Genomic DNA, 16,400 nt, shown 5'->3' with positions numbered 1-16,400 from the left:
TTAACAAAACTAAAAGACAACTGACAGAATGGGAGAAGATATTTGCAAACGACATATCAGATAAAGGGCTTTTGTCCAAAATCTATAAAAAACTTTGCAAACTCAACACCCAAAGAACAAATAATCCAATCATGAAATGGGCAGAAGACATGAACAGACATTTCTGCAAAGAAGATATCCAGATGGCCAACAGGCACATGAAAACGTGCTCCACATCACTCGGCATCAGGGAAATACAAATCACAACCACAATGAGATATCACCTCACACCAGTCAGATGGCTAAAATTAGCAAGTCAGGAAATGACAGATGCTGGCGAGGATGCAGAGACAGGGGAACCCTCCTCCACTGTTGGTGGGAATGCAAGCTGGTGCAACCATTCTGGAAAATAGCATGGAAGTTCCTCAAAGTGTTGAAAATAGAGCTACCCTATGACCAGCAATTGCTCTACTGGGTATTTATCCCAAAGATTCAAACATAGTGATCCGAAGGGGCACGTGCACCCAAATGTTTATGGCAGCAATGTCTGCAAGAGCCAAACTATGGAAAGAACCTAGATGTCCATCAACAGATGACTGGATAAAGAAGAAGTGGTATATATACACAATGTAATCCTATGCAGCCATCAAAAGAAATGAAATCTTGCCATTTGTGACAACGTGGATGGAACTAGAGGGTAGCATGCTTAGTGAAATAAGTCAATCAGAGAAAGACAACTATCATATGATCTCCCTGATATGAAGACGTGGAGATGCAAGATGGGGGGTTAGGGGAGTAGGAGAAGAATAAATGAAAGAAGATGGGATTGGGAGGGAGAAAAAGCATAAGTGACTCTTAATTTCACAAAACAAACTGAGGGTTGCTGTGGGGAGGGGAGTTGGGAGAGGTGGGTGGTTTATGGACATTGGGGAGAGTATGTGCCATGGAGAGTGCTGTGAAGTGTGTAATCCTGGCAATTCACGGACCTTTACCCCTAAGGATAAAAATACATTTAATGTTTATAGAATATAAAAAATAAAAAATTTTAAGAAAAGAAAAAAAAAATTTTTCCAGACCGCTATTTCTGAGCTACATGTTCAAATATGATGTAAAAAACTCAGAGGAATAAAATAATCTATTAAATGGTACTTTCTTAGGGGCACCTGTGTTGCTCATCTGGTTTAAGCCTCTGCCTTTGGCTCAGTTCATGATCCTAGGGTCCTGAGACCTAGCCTTGCATTGGGTTCTCTGATCAGCAGGAAAACTGCTTCCCCCTCCTCTCTCTCTGCCTCCCTCTCTGCCTAATTCTGATCTCCCAAATAAATAAAATCTTCAAAAAATAAATAAATGGTGTTTCCTTAAAAGTACCAAATATTGTCTTGAACACAATGTGTTGATAATTCCCAGTATCAGTTAGATAGATATCCTGAGTTCTCCTTGAAGGAAATTTTGGTAATAAGAGAATAAATGTATGCAGTAATGTATATAAAATAACATAATGTTTCAACATAGGGTTATATATTTTATTTTTATTTATTTATTTATTTATTTATTTTTAGTGTAACACGATTCATTGTTTTATTTTATTTTATTTTTTTATTTGTTTATTTACAGCATAACAGTGTTCATTGTTTTGGCATCGCACCCAGTGCTCCATGCAGTACATGCCCTCCCTATTACCCACCACCTGGTTCCTCAACCTCCCACCCCCCCCGCCCCTTCAAAACCCTCTGGTTGTTTTTCAGAGTCCATAGTCTCTCATGGTTCATCTCCCCTTCCAGTTTCCCTCAACTCCCTCTCCTCCCCATCTCCCCATGGCCTCCATGTTATTTGTTGTGCTCCACAAATTAGTGAGACCATATAATACTTGACTCTCTCTGCTTGACTTATTTCGCTCAGCATAATCTCTTCCAGTCCCATCCATGTTGCTACAAAAGTTGGGTATTCATCCTTTCTGATGGAGGCATAATACTCCATTGTGTTTATGTACCACATCTTCCTTATCCATTCATCTGTTGAAGGGCATCTTGGTTCTTTCCACAGTTTGGCGACCATAGCCATTGCTGCAATAAACATTGGGGTACAGATGGCCCTTCTTTTCACTACATCTGTATCTTTGGGGTAAATACCCAGCAGTGCAATTGCAGGGTCATAGGGTAGCTCTATTTTTAATTTCTTAAGGAATCTCAACACAGTTCTCCAAATTGGCTGAACCAACTTGAATTCCCACCAACAGTGTAAGAGGGTTCCCCTTTTTCCACATCCTCTCCAACACGTTGTTTGCTGTCTTGCTAATTTTGGCCATTCTAACTGGTGTAGGGTGGTATCTCAATATGAGGGAGATGTCAACGTCAGTGTGAGATTCATTTGAATCTCCAGAATGGCTAGTGATGATGAACATTTTTGCATGTTTCTGGTAGCCATTTGCATGTCTTCTTTGGAGAAGTGTCTGTTCATGGCTTCTGCCCAATTTTTGATAGGATTATCTGTTTTGCATGTGTTGAGTTTGAGAAGTTCTTTATAGATCCTGGATATCAGACTTTTGTCTGCACTGTCATTTGCAGATACATTTTCCCATTCTTTGGTTTGCCTCTTAGATTTGTTGACTGTTTTCTTTGCTGTGCAGAAGCTTTTGATCTTGATCAAGTCCAAAAAGTTCATTTTCACTTTTATTTCCTTTGACTTTGGAGACATATCTTGAAATAAGTTGCTGTAGCTTATATCAAAGAGGATACATCCTATGTTCTCCTTTATGATTCTAATGGATTCCTGTCTCATGTTGAGGTCCTTTATCCATTTTGAGTTTATATGTGTGAATGCTGTAACAGAATGGTCGAGTTTCATTCTTCAACATATAGCTATCCAATCGTCCTAGCACCATTTATTGAAGAGAGTGTCTTTTTTCCACTATATATTTTTTCCTGCTTTGTTGAAGATTATTTGACCATAGAGTTTAGAGTCCATATCTGGGCTCTCTACACTGTTCCACTGGTCTATGTGTCTATTTTGATGCCAGTAGCATGCTGTCTTGGTGATCACAGCTTTGTAGTAAAGCCTGAAATTTGGCAACGTGATGCCCCCAGTTTTGTTTTTCTTTTTCAACATTTCTTTAACAATTTGGGGTCTCTTCTGATTCCATACAAACATTAGGATTGTTTGCTCCCACTCTTTTAAAAATCCCAGTGGAATTTTGATTGGAATGGCATTAAAAGTAGAGATTGCTCTAGGCAGTACAGACATTTTAACAATGTTTATTGTTCCAATTAAAGAGCATGAAAGTCTTCTATCTTTTTGTATCTTCTTCGATTTCTTTCATGAGTGTTCTGTAGTTCCTTGAGTACAGATCCTTTACCTCTTTGGTTAGGCTTATTCCCAGGTATCTTAAGGTTCTTAGTGCTATAGTAAATGGAATAAATTCTCTAATTTCCCTTTCTGTGTTTTCATTGTTAGTGTATAAGAAAGCAACTGATTTCCTTACATTGACTTTGTATCCTGCCACATTACTGAATTGCTGTAGGAGTTCTAGTAGTTTTGGGGTGGAGTCTTTTGGGTTTTCCATATAAAGTATCATGTCTTCTGTAAAGAGAGAGAGCTTGACTTCTTCTTTGCCAATTTGGATAAATATTATTTCTCCTTGTTTGTCTGATTGCTGTTGCTAGAACTTCTAATACTCTGTTGAACAAGAGTAGTGAGAGTGGGCATCATTGTCATGTTCCTGATCTCAATGGGAAGGCTGTGAGTTCTTACCATTGAGGATGATATTTGCTGTGGGTTTTTCATAGACAGATTTTATGAAGTTGAAGAATGTTCCCTCTATCCCTATACGTTGAAGCGTTTTAATCAGGAATGGATTTTGTCAAATGCTTTTTCTGCATCAATTGAGAGGACCATGTGGTTCTTCTCTCTTCTCTTATTGATTTGTTCTATCCCATTGATTGATTTGTGAATGTTGGACCATCCATGCAATGCAGGGATAAACCCAACCTGGTCATGGTGGATAATCTTTTTAATATGCTGTTGGATCCTATTTGCTAGTATCTCGTTGAAATCTTAGCATCTATAAATATCAGTGATATTGATCTGAAATTCTCCTTTTTGGTTGGGTCTGTGCCTGGTTTGGGGATCAGGGTAATTTGGGCTTCCTATAAAGAGTCTGGATGATTTTCTTCTGCTTCAATTTTTTGAAACTAGTTCAGGAGAATAATTGTTATTCTTGTTTGAAAGTTTGGTAGAATTCCCCAAGGAATCCATCAGGTCTTGAGCTCTTATATTTGGGAGGTTTTTGATCACTGCTTCAATCTCGTTACTAGATATTGGTCTATTCAGGTTGTCAATTTCTTCCTGGTTCAATTTTGGAAGTTTATAGTTTTCCAGGAATGCATCCATTTCATCTAGTTTGCTTAGATTATTGGCATATAATTGTTGATAATAACTTCTGATTATTGTTTCTATTCCTTGGTGTTAGTTGTGATCTTTCCTATTAATTCATAATTTTATTAATTTGGGCCTTCTCTCTTTTCTTTTTGATTAGTCTGGACAATGGTTCTTTGATCTTATTGATTCTTTCCAGAAATCAGCTTCTAGTTTCATTGATGCATTCTACTGTACCTCTAGTTTCTATCTCATTGATCTCTGCTCTACTCTTGATTAGTCCCTGTATTGTGTGTGGAGTTGGCTTAATTAGTTTTTGATTCTCCAGTTCTTTAAGGTGTAGAGACAGCTGGTGTATTCTGGATTTTTCAATTTTTTTGAGGGAGGCTTGGATGGCTTTCCCACTTAAGACTGCCTTTGCTGTATCCCATTGACTTTGGACAGAAGTGTATTCATTCTCATTGGTTTCCATGAATTGTTTAAGTTCTTCTTTGATCTCATGGTTGATCCAAACATTCTTAAGCAAGGTGATCTTAGCTTCCAGATGTTTGATTTCCTTCCAAACTTTTCCTTGTGGTTGAGCTCCAATTTCAAAGCATTGTGTTCTGAGAATGTGCAGGGAATAATCTCGATCTTTTGGTATTGGTTAAGCCCTGATTTGTGACCCAGAATGTGGTCTATTCTGGTGAAGGTTTCTTATGCACTTGAGAAAAAGGTGTATTCTGTTGTTTTAGGGTGTAATGTTCTAAAAACCAAATGGTCCAAATGGTCGAATGTGTCATTCAATGCTCTTGTTTCTTTATTGATTTTATGATTGGATGATCTATGATTGAGAGAGGCATGTTAAGATCTCCTACTATTAATGCATTCATATCAATATGACTCTTTATATCTTGATTAACAGTTATCTTATGTTTTTGACTGTTCCCATATTGGGGGCATAAATAATTAAAATTGTTAGTTCTTCTTGGTGGATAGTCCCTTTGAGAATTATGTAGTGTCCTTCTGTATCTCTGACTACAGTCTTTAGTTTAAAATCTAATTTATCTGATATGAGGATCACTACCCCATCCTTTTTTGAGCCCCATTGGCATGAATGAGGCTTCTTCCTCCCTTCACATTCAGTCTGGGTGTATCCATAGGTTCAAAAGGGGTCTCTGTTAGGCAACATATGGATGAGTCCTGCTGTTTTAGTCAATTGACATCCCATTGCCTTTTTTTTTCTTTTTGGCCATTTTTTAAAAATTTATTTTCAGCATAACAGTATTCATTGTTTTGCACCACACCCAGTGCTCCATGCAATATGTGCCCTCCCTATTACCCACCACCTGGTTCCCCAACTTCCCACCCCACGCCCCTTCAAAATCCTTTGGTTGTTTTTCAGACTCCATAGTCTCTCATGGTTCACCCCCCCTTCTAATTTCCTCAACTCCCTTCTCCTCTCCATCTCCCCATGTTCTCCATGTTATTTGTCATGCGCCACAAATAAGTGAAACCATATGAAAATCGACTCTTTCTGCTTGACTTATTTCGCTCAGCATAATCTCTTCCAGTCCCGTCCATGTTGCTACAAAAGTTGGGTATTCATCCTTTCTGATGGAGGCATAATACTCCATCGTGTATATGGACCACATCTTCCTTATCCATTCGTCTGTTGAAGGGCAACTTGGTTCTTTCCACAATTTGGTGACCGTGGCCATTGCTGCAATAAACATTGGGGTACAGATGGCCCTTCTTTTCACAACATCTGTATCTTTGGGGTAAATACTCAGTAGTGCAATTGCAGGGTCATAGGGAAGCTCTATATTTAATTTCTTGAGGAATCTCCACACTGTTCTCCAAAGTGGCTGCACCAACTTGCATTCCCACCAACAGTGGAAGAGTGTTCTCTTTCTCCACAACCTCTCCAACACACCTTGTTTGCTGTCTTGCTCATTTTGGCCATTCTAACTGGAGTAAGGTGATATCTCAATATGGTTTTAATTTGAATCTCCCTGATGGCTAGTGACGATGAGCATTTTTTCATGTTTCTTATAACCATTTGTATGTCCTCATTGGAGAAGTGTCTGTTCATGTCTTCTGCCCATTTGTTGATAGGATTATCTGTTTTGTGTGTGTTGAGTTTGAGGAGTTCTTTATAGATCCTGGATATCAACTTTTGTCTGTACTGTCATTTGCAAATATCTTCTCCCATTCCGTGGTTTGCCTTTTTGTTTTGTGGACTGTTTCCTTTGCTATGCAGAAGCTTTTGATATTGATGAAGTCCCAAAAGTTCATTTTCGCTTTTGTTTACTTTGCTTTTGGAGATATATCTTGAAAGAAGTTGCTGTGGCTGATATCCAAGAGGTTACTGCCTATGTTCTCCTCGAGGATTCTGATGGATTCCTGTCTCACATTGAGGTCTTTTATCCATTTTGAGTTTATCGATGTGAACACTGTAAGAGAATGGTCGAGTTTCATTCTTCTACATATAGTTGTCCAGTTTTCCCAGCACTATTTATTGAAGAGACTCTCTTTTATCCACTGTATATTTTTTCCTGTTTTGTCGTAGATTATTTGACCATAGAGTTGAGGGTCCATATAAGAGCTCTCTACTCTGTTCCACTGGTCTATGTGTCTGTTTTTATGCCAGTACCATGCTTTCTTGGTGATCACAGCCTTGTAGTAAACTTAAAATCAGGTAACGTGATGCCGCCGGTTTTGTTTTTGTTTTTCAACATTTCGTTAGCAATTCAGGGTATCTTCTGATTCCATACAAATTTTAGGATTATTTGCTCCAGCTCTTTGAAACATACCGGTGGAATTTTGATTGGAATGGCATTAAAAGTATAGATTGCTCTAGGCAGTATAGACATTTTAACAATGTTCATTCTTCCAATCCAAGAGCATAGAACGGTCTTCCATCTTTTGTGTCTTCTTCAATTTCTTTCATAAGTGTTCTGTAGTAACTAATTCTATCTTTTGTCTAAGTTACCACAGCTTTTAGAGAATTTAGATGAGATTGGAACTCATGGAGAACATTGCAAACATCATCGCTGGAGTCTTTCACTTCTGCCCAAATCAATTCCATTTTTTCATCCATGGCTTTCTCCCACCTAGCTCTTGCCTTGAAAATTGTTAGAATGAATTCCCTTTCTGATATATTGTCTATGTCCATATCCAATAGCTCTTTTTCAGAAGGCCTGTCTCTCAATTTTTCTTCTGTTGGGCATTCCTCCTCCAATTCATTTTGGTGAGAGAGGACTGAATGGATGTGTAGCTGAATGCATTGATTGTGGTGCAGGCAAGGTGCACCCTGCAATGTTTCTGAACAATCATGAGTCCCCAGACAAAAGAAAGAAAAAAGAAAAAGAGAGAGAGAGAGAGAGAGAGAGAGAGAGAAAGAGAGAAAGGGAGACAGGAAAAAAATAAAGGTACAATAAGAGAAGGCTCAGGCCAAATGGGCCCCAAGGTAAGATTCATGTATTATACAAACAAAAACAGACAAGCAAAAAGACTGACAAAAGTAGATGACACGAGAAAAATAAATAAATAATTAAAAACAACAACAAAAAATAACTTTGTCTAAAAGAACCCAAGTATAAGATTTATATACTATCAGGACAAAAACAAATACACAGAAACACTGGTGAAAGAGAAAGCTCGTTGAGTCGTTTTAAATTCTCAGTTTGGGCAAGGAAGCTTATGTTGATTCTTCCTGGATGTATCTTGATATCTTTGTTAAAGGACTCTACTTTCCTTATATAAAGGTGGATTAAAAACCGGTTTACCTATAGGGGTAGCATTGATTGGGGAAAGGGAATTATCTTGAAGCTTAATTCTATATAAATATTGAAAAAAGAATCAACTAAAATTAAATTAAATTAAATTTAAAATTTTTAAAAAATAGAGAAGCAAAAGAAAAACACTGGTTTATATATCAAAAAGTTCAGGTTAAAGGGTCATTATGGAATTTGATGTACTGGACATCTCACTGTGATGGTAAATAGGTTAAAAATTATCTATATAATTTTTTTAAATGAACCCGACTAGTGGGAATGAATTAAAAATCAAAGTTGTATATTTGAAGTAGTGGAGGTTGTCATCTTGTCTTTTTTTGTTTGTTTGTTTGTTTGTTTTTTGGTTAGCTTTCTGGGAGAGGGGCCTGCCTCACTGGTTTTCAGGCAGTGTTCCCTGAGTTAAGTTCTCCTGCCCACATCAAGGGGGTGGGCTCTGAGGAAACCGGTTTTTCAGGCTTTTGTTCTCTGGATGTTTTCTTCATTGTTTGTTCATTTGTTTTCTCTCCCCTTGGCAGCTTTTAATGGTTATTGGAGATTTAGAGTAATGCAAACTGCACCCAGACCTCCCTCTCAGAGAGAAGCCTCAGACTGTTCCCCTCTGGATGCTCCAGAGCACATAAAGTCCCCCTCTGCCACTGGCAGAGCACATTACCAGTCACAGTCTCTGGAGTCATAGGAACTCCTGCTTGTACCCAAACCACGATAGCTGTGACTGTCTGGGCAGCTCCAGAGAGGTCCCAAGCAGCAATAGAGCACTGAGATTTTACTGCTGGCCCTTGCTGGGAATGCTCAGACTTTCCAGGGTCTGAGAGAGCGCCTGTTGGCTCTTGCATAAACCTCTCTCAGGGGAGCATGTGGGGCATGACTCAGACTCTGGTTGCAGTGTGTGTGCATAGAGAGTTCAAAAGGCTGTGGTTTTGCAAGCTGGTGAGGCTCCCTCACCCTCATGGGAGCCACCAGCCAGAGATTCTCGGGGGCGCTGGTGGCTCAGGGACCAAGACCTGGCTTCTTTGTCATACTCTCTCTGGCTCAGTGCCAGTGGTTGCTGTCCTGGGTCTGGAGACTTAAGCCCCTATCCCTAACTTCCCCGATTCCCACAATATCCCCCACTATCCTTTGCTGTTTTTGAGTGCTTTCAACCAGACTCCAAGTTAATCTTGTCCTGAATCGCAGGGCATTCTCATATTGGGGTATTATTTTCCAATGGGTCGCTTCTGGTGGCTCCCTCCCCCTTTTGTTTATCTTCCAATATCAGTCCGATGTTCCTACTCTGCTTTACCTACCCACTGGCATCTTCTGTCCCCATAGAGATCCAGAAGTGCATAATTCTAATCTGAGGCTGATTTCATGAGTGATCAGAATTCTTTGGTAGGTAATCAGCTCACTTTAGGGTACAGGTTGAAAGGGCACCTTCTCCTACTTCCCCACCACCTTGTCTCTACTGACCCTTCTTTTCACTATAACTGTGTCTTTGGAGTAAATACCTAGTAGTGTAATTTCTGGATCATAGGGTAGCTCTATTTTTATCAGAATTCCTTTAAGACAGACATGAGTTGTATAATGTTGACTGATCTTTTGAAATAAATGATTCTTGTATGTTATTAATATTGTACAGTGACAGATGGGGACTAAACATATTGTGGTGTGTATTGAGTAATGCATGGAATTGTTGAATAAATATGTTGTAACCCTGAAATTAATATAACAGTGGATGCTAATCATACTATAATAAAAATTAAATTTAATAAAATGATTGTTAAATGAAACAGAATTTTCTTACATGCAGTAACATTGCCTTTGCTAAATTCATCTCTATTACTTAAATATTCTTAATCATTCCTTTTTGAGCAATGAAAATAAATATTTTATTGATTACAGAATAAATGTATAATTTGAAAATAAAGATAAGAACATACAGATGGTTTATCTGTATTAATTATTTTCTTCATTTGTAAATATCTTTAGAATGATAAAGTGGAGCTGCGTACACTTTTTTCTGTGAAAATATCACTAAATTGATGCATTCACTGATATATTTACCATGACGGAGTCGATGAACTACATTATGTTTTAAAGTTTATTTAGTACACTCTCAATTTTTTATTTGTATTGTACATAAATTGGAATACTTGGTATATTTACATTCATATGATATCAATACTGCATTTCTTATAAATTGATGATAATTTCTGTTTCTGTAAGTGTAGATGCAATTTCATCAATTTTGTGAAAGTATGCCAGACAGTAGAAAAAGGTTAATTATGAATTATTTATTTATTATTTATTTATTTAATTATGTTCAGTTAATCAACATACATACACCATTAGGGTTTTGTTGTTGTTGTTGTTTTGCCCTTTAAATTTTATTTTTTTCATTTCATTTTTCCAAGATTCATTGTTTATGCACACATCATTAGTTTTTGATGTAGCTTTTGATGATTCAATTGTTGCATATAGCACACAGTGCTCATTACCACACATGAATATGAATTATTTAAATATAATTTAGTGTTTATTAACTTTGATTTCAGGAACATATTTGGAATGGTCAACTTATAATTCTGAAATATATAAAGAATTTTACAATTCACTACCAAATTAACTCCATGAATAATCTGATTTAAAATGGTCAGAGGGCCTGAATAACAGTTTTCAAAAGACAAACACATGGCCAACAGACGTGAAAAGTGCTCAACATAGCTAATTGTCAGGGAATTGCAAATCAAAGCCAAAATGAAATATTACCACACACCAGCCAGAATTACTAGTAGCAAAAAGAAAAGAAATAACAAATGCTAATGAGGATGGGGAGAAAAATAAATTCTCATGTTGGTGGGAATGTAATTGGTGCAGCCACTGAAATACCATATCATCCAGTAATTTCAGTACTGGGAATTTACCTGGGGGAAAAAAAAAAACTATTAGAAAAGATATACACAAAACAATCTTTATCACAGTATTATTTACAACAGCCAAGATATGGAAATGTGGTATATATACACAATGGAATATTACCCAGCACTAAAAAAAAAAAAAAAATGAAATCGTGCCACTTTTATAATGTGAATTGACATAAAGGGCATTATGCCAAGTGGAATAAGTCAGACAAATACCATATAATTTAACTAATGTAATAGTTATAATATAATAATAATACCATATGATAATAATAATACCATACAATAATAATACCATAATACGTGTAATCTAAAAGCAAAACAAAACAAATAGAAAGAAACCAGAAATAGACCTTAAATATAAGGAACAAATTGATAGCTGACAGAGAGGAAATGGGGGTTGCACATAATGAGAGAAGGGGAGTGGGAGATAGAGGATTCCACTTATAAAATAAAGAAGTCACAGAGGTGAAAGAAACAGTATAAATAATATAGTTAATGGCATTTTGATAGTGATGTGTGATGATAAATGGTAGCTACACTCATGGTGAGCATAGCATAACATACAAAGCTGTTGAATCACTATGTTGCATACTAGAAACTAATGTAAAATTGTGTGTCAGTTATATCTCAGTAACAGAAGCAGAAGCAGAATGAAAGAAAGAAAGAAGAAAAGAAAGAAAGAAAGAAAAAAAGAAAGAAAGAGGCACCTTGGTGGCTCAGTCAGTTAAGCATCTACCTTCAGCTCATGTCAGGATCCTGGGGTCCAGAGACTGAGACTCTCACCTGGCTTCCTGCTCAGCAGAGATTCTACTCCTCCTTCTGCCCCTCCCTCTGCTCATGCTCTCTCTCTCAAATAAATAACATATTTTTTAAAGAAAGTAAAAGATAATTTCAATAGAATATGTAAACTTTACATTTTTTAAAAGATTGATTTATGGGGCGCCTGGGTGTCTCAGTGTGCTAAACCTCTGTCTGAGGCTCAGCTCATGATCTCAGGGTCCTGGGATCTAGAAGTGCATCAGGGTCTCTGCTCAGTGGGGAGGCTGCTTCCCCCTGCCTCTCTGCCTAGTTGTGATCTCTCTTTCTGTCAAATAAATAAAATCTTTTTTAAAAATATTGATTTATTTTTTTTAAAGAGAGTGCACGAGTGGGAGAGGTGGAGAGAAAGTAAGGGGAATCTCAAGCAGACTCCATTCTGAGCACAGAGCCTGATGGGGGTCTCAATCTTAGGACCCTGAGATCCTCACCTGAGCTGAAATCAAGAGTTGGATGTTCAACTGACTAAGCCATTGCAGGAGTCCCTACTCTAACTATTCTTGTCCAACATGGTACTAGATATTCCAACTAGGCGAATCAGGCAACATAAAGAGAGAAAAGGCATCTTACTATAGAAAACAAACTGAGGGTTGCTAAAAGAGAAGTGGGTGGGGAATGAGATGACTTAGTGATGGGTGTTTAGGAGGGCATTTAAGTAATGGGCACTGGGAGTTTTACACAACTGATGAATAACTAAATTCTACCTCTGAAATTAATGATACAGTATATATTAATTAAAAATCTAATTCACAAATAATACAGTAAATCAGTCTTTCTGTGCAAATTATATGATATTATATATTGAAAATCCTAAACAGGGGTGCCTGGGTGGCTCAGTGGATTAAGCCACTGCCTTCGGCTCAGGTCATGATCTCAGGGTCCTGAGATCGAGTCCCACATCGGGCTCTCTGCTCCGTGGGGAGCCTGCTTCCTCCTCTCTCTCTGCCTGCCTCTCTGCCTGCCTCTCTGCCTACTTGTGATCTCTCTCTCTGTCAAATAAATAAATAAAATCTAAAAAAAAAGAAAAAAAAAGAAAATCCTAAACATTAAAAAATATTAGATCTAATCAACAAATTGATTACATTTGCAGGATATAATACCAATAAAAATAATAGCTATGTTCTATACACTAGCCATGGACCAGCTAAAAAAGAAATAAACAACTTCATTCACAATAGCTTCAAAAATGATAAAGTACTCAGGCATAAATTTAAGGCAGGTGAGACTACAAGACTGAAAAAAGAAATAGAAGACATAAACAAATGGAAAAAGCCTGTGTTCTTAGCTTGGAAGAAATCACGTTTTTAAAATGCCCATACTAGTGATATTTTCACTCATATGGGAATATAAGGAAAGTGTAAAAAACAATAGGGAAACGGATGGAAAACTGAGGTAGAAGAAATCAGAGAGGGAAACAAACCATGAGAGACTCATGAATCTGTGAAACAAACTAAGGGTTGTGGAAGGGAGGTGGGCAGACGATGGGGTAATTGGGTGGTGGGCATTAATAAGGGCACAGGATGTGATGAACAATGAGTGTTAAATATAACTAATGAATCATTGAATGTTACACCAAAAACTTAAAAAAAAAGAAAAAGAAAAAAGATGTTAGTTGAGAAGTAAATAAAATAAAATGCCCATACTAACCAAAGTCCTCTCATAATTTAGTGCAATTCCTATCAAAATTCCAGTGACATTTTTTACAGATATGGGAAAAATACTAAAATTAGTTTCAAATAAAGAAGATTCCTAATGACCCAATGGCCAAAGAAAATATGAGAAGGAAGAAAATATGAGACATAAGCATCACATTTCCTGATTTGAAACTAACTGCAAAGCTATAGTAATCACAAAGTATACTACTACTATAAAAAAAGATATAGATTAATGTAACAGAATACAGAGCTCAGAAATAAACTCTCACATATGTAGCCAATTAGTAATTGACATTGAATTAAAGGTAACTCAGTAATGAAAGGATGTTTTAATCAATAAATATTGGGGAAAACTAGGTAACCACAGGCACAAACATGAATTTGGACTTCTTTCTTACACCACAACTAAATAAACAAAATGGATTAAAATACTATGATCTGAAAACATAGAAGAAACCATAGATGATAACAAGAAAAAATCTTCCTGGCATTGGTGTGACTTTTTTTTTTTTTTGATATGATACCAAAACAAAAAGCAACAAAAGCAAAAATCAACAAGTGGAACTACATTAATCTAAAAATCTTATGCAAAGAAAAGAAACAATAAAGTCAAAAGAAAGACTACAGAATGAAGAAATATCTGCAAAAAATACATTGGAAATAAGTTAGTATCCAAAACATATAAACAACGCCTATAACTCAAAAGAACAGCAAATCATAAATATTTTGTGCACACACACACACACACACACACACACACACACAAAACCACACACACACACTAAAGTGAAAAAAAATGCTGTCATTTGCAACAATATGAATGGGCCTCAAGGGCATTATGCTGCATGAAATAAGTCAGACAAAAAAAGGCAAACCCTGCATTATAATGATTTTTAAAAGGTTTTATTTATTTATTTGACAGAGAGAGAGAGAGATCACAAGTAGGCAGAGAAGCAAGCAGAGAGAGAGGGGGAAGCAGGCTCCCCGCTGAGCAGAGAGCCCGATGTGGGGATGTGGGGCTTGATCCCAGGATGCTGAGATCATGACCCAAGCCGAAGGCAAAGGCTTAAACCACTGTGCCACCCAGGTGTCCCTGCATTATAATGATTTATATGCGGTAGAATTCGGTAGACTTGTTTGACACCAAAGGTCAAGGAAATCTTTTTACTGTGTTGTTCTCACTGCAGCTCATAAACGGGCAATAACAAAATATCTGAGTACCTCCCAGATTTTAAAATCAGAGGCCTAAGGAGTCATTGTTTTGTACCCTCAACTCCTAGAAAGATGGTGATGCTGGTTCTTAAAAGCATCTGCCAGAATGTAAAATATAATTCGATGCAAATCTTTCTCATGCAGGAGTTATAATTAACTTGGTGTTTATAGATTAATGTTTTGAAATAATTCATTCAGTATTAGCTACCTGTAGACTCAATAAATGTATATCTTTGTGTAAATCATAGTACTTAACACAATACCTAGTAATGTGGTAAGCACATAATAGTTAATTGCAAATGCATTCTGATTATATCTAGTAAATAAATATTTCATGCTTTAATAATTAAAACCAGAAAGAAACAAAATATGAGTAGTGATTATATTTCTCTAAAAACAAACTGACTTATATAATAAATATTTGCATTATTTTTCATTCAGAAATTTATTCATTTAGAAAAGATACTTTTGCAAAAACAGATATCAGAATGGTGGAAATTATGTGTTGAGGGTGAGAGGGAAGATATAGTTCAGATAGTACAAAATTCCAATTAGAAGATGAATAAAATCTGGGATCCAATATAAAGCATGGTAATCATAATTAATAATAGTGTTATTATATTGGGGTGCCTTGGTGGCTCAGTTGTTAAGCATCTGCCTTTGACTCAGTTCATGATCCCAGGTCCTGGGATCAAGTCCCATCAGGCTCCTTGCTCGGCAGGAAGCCTGCTTCTCCCTTTCCCACTGCCCCTGCTTTTGTTCCCTCTCTAGCTGTGTCTCTCTCTGTCAAATAAATAAAGAAAACATTTTAAAAAAACAATAGTGTTATTATAAACCAGCAATTGCACTACTAGGTATTTATCCAAAGGATACAAAAATGCTGATTCAAAGTGGCATATACACACCCGTGTTTAGGGAAGCATTATTAAAAATAACTGGATTATGGAAAGAGCCCAAATGTCCATCAACTGATGAATGGATAAAGAATATATGATACATACATGCAATGAAATATAACTCAGCCATCAAAAAGAATGATATCTAGGTATTTGCAGTGATGTGGATGGAGCTTGAGGGTGTTATGCTAAGTGAAGTAAATCAGTCAGAGAAAGACAAATATCATATGACTTCACTCATATGTGGAATTTAAGAAACAAAATACATGAACATAGGAAAGGGAGGAGAAAAAGAGAGGGAGGCAGACCATAAGAGAAGAAACTATAGAGAATAAACTGAGGGTTGATGGAGGGAGTTAGGTGGATGACGCACTAGATGGGGATGGATATTAAGGAGGGCACTTGTGAGGAGCACTGGAGGTTATACATAAATGATAAATCATTAAATTATACTCCTGAAACCAATATTACACTATATGTTAACTACCTAGACTTTAAATTAAAACTTAAAAACCAACAAATAAAAGGTCATATTTTTTAAAAAATATTTTATTTATTTATTTGACAGACAGAGATCACAAGCAGGCAGAGAGACTGGCAGAGAGAGAGGGGGAAGCAGGTCCCCCGCTGAGCAGAGAGCCCAATGTGGGGCTCGATCCCAGGACACTGGGATCATGACCCAAGCTGAAGGCAGAGGCTTTAACCCACTGAGCCACCCAGGTGCACCAATAGGTCATATTTTAAAATAATATTGTATTATATACTTAAAGATGGTAAGACTGTACATCTCAC

Source organism: Meles meles, unplaced genomic scaffold (assembly GCF_922984935.1).
Source record: "Meles meles unplaced genomic scaffold, mMelMel3.1 paternal haplotype, whole genome shotgun sequence".
NCBI classification, from domain to species: domain Eukaryota; kingdom Metazoa; phylum Chordata; class Mammalia; order Carnivora; family Mustelidae; genus Meles; species Meles meles.
Note: the sequence above shows the minus strand (reverse complement) of the source record.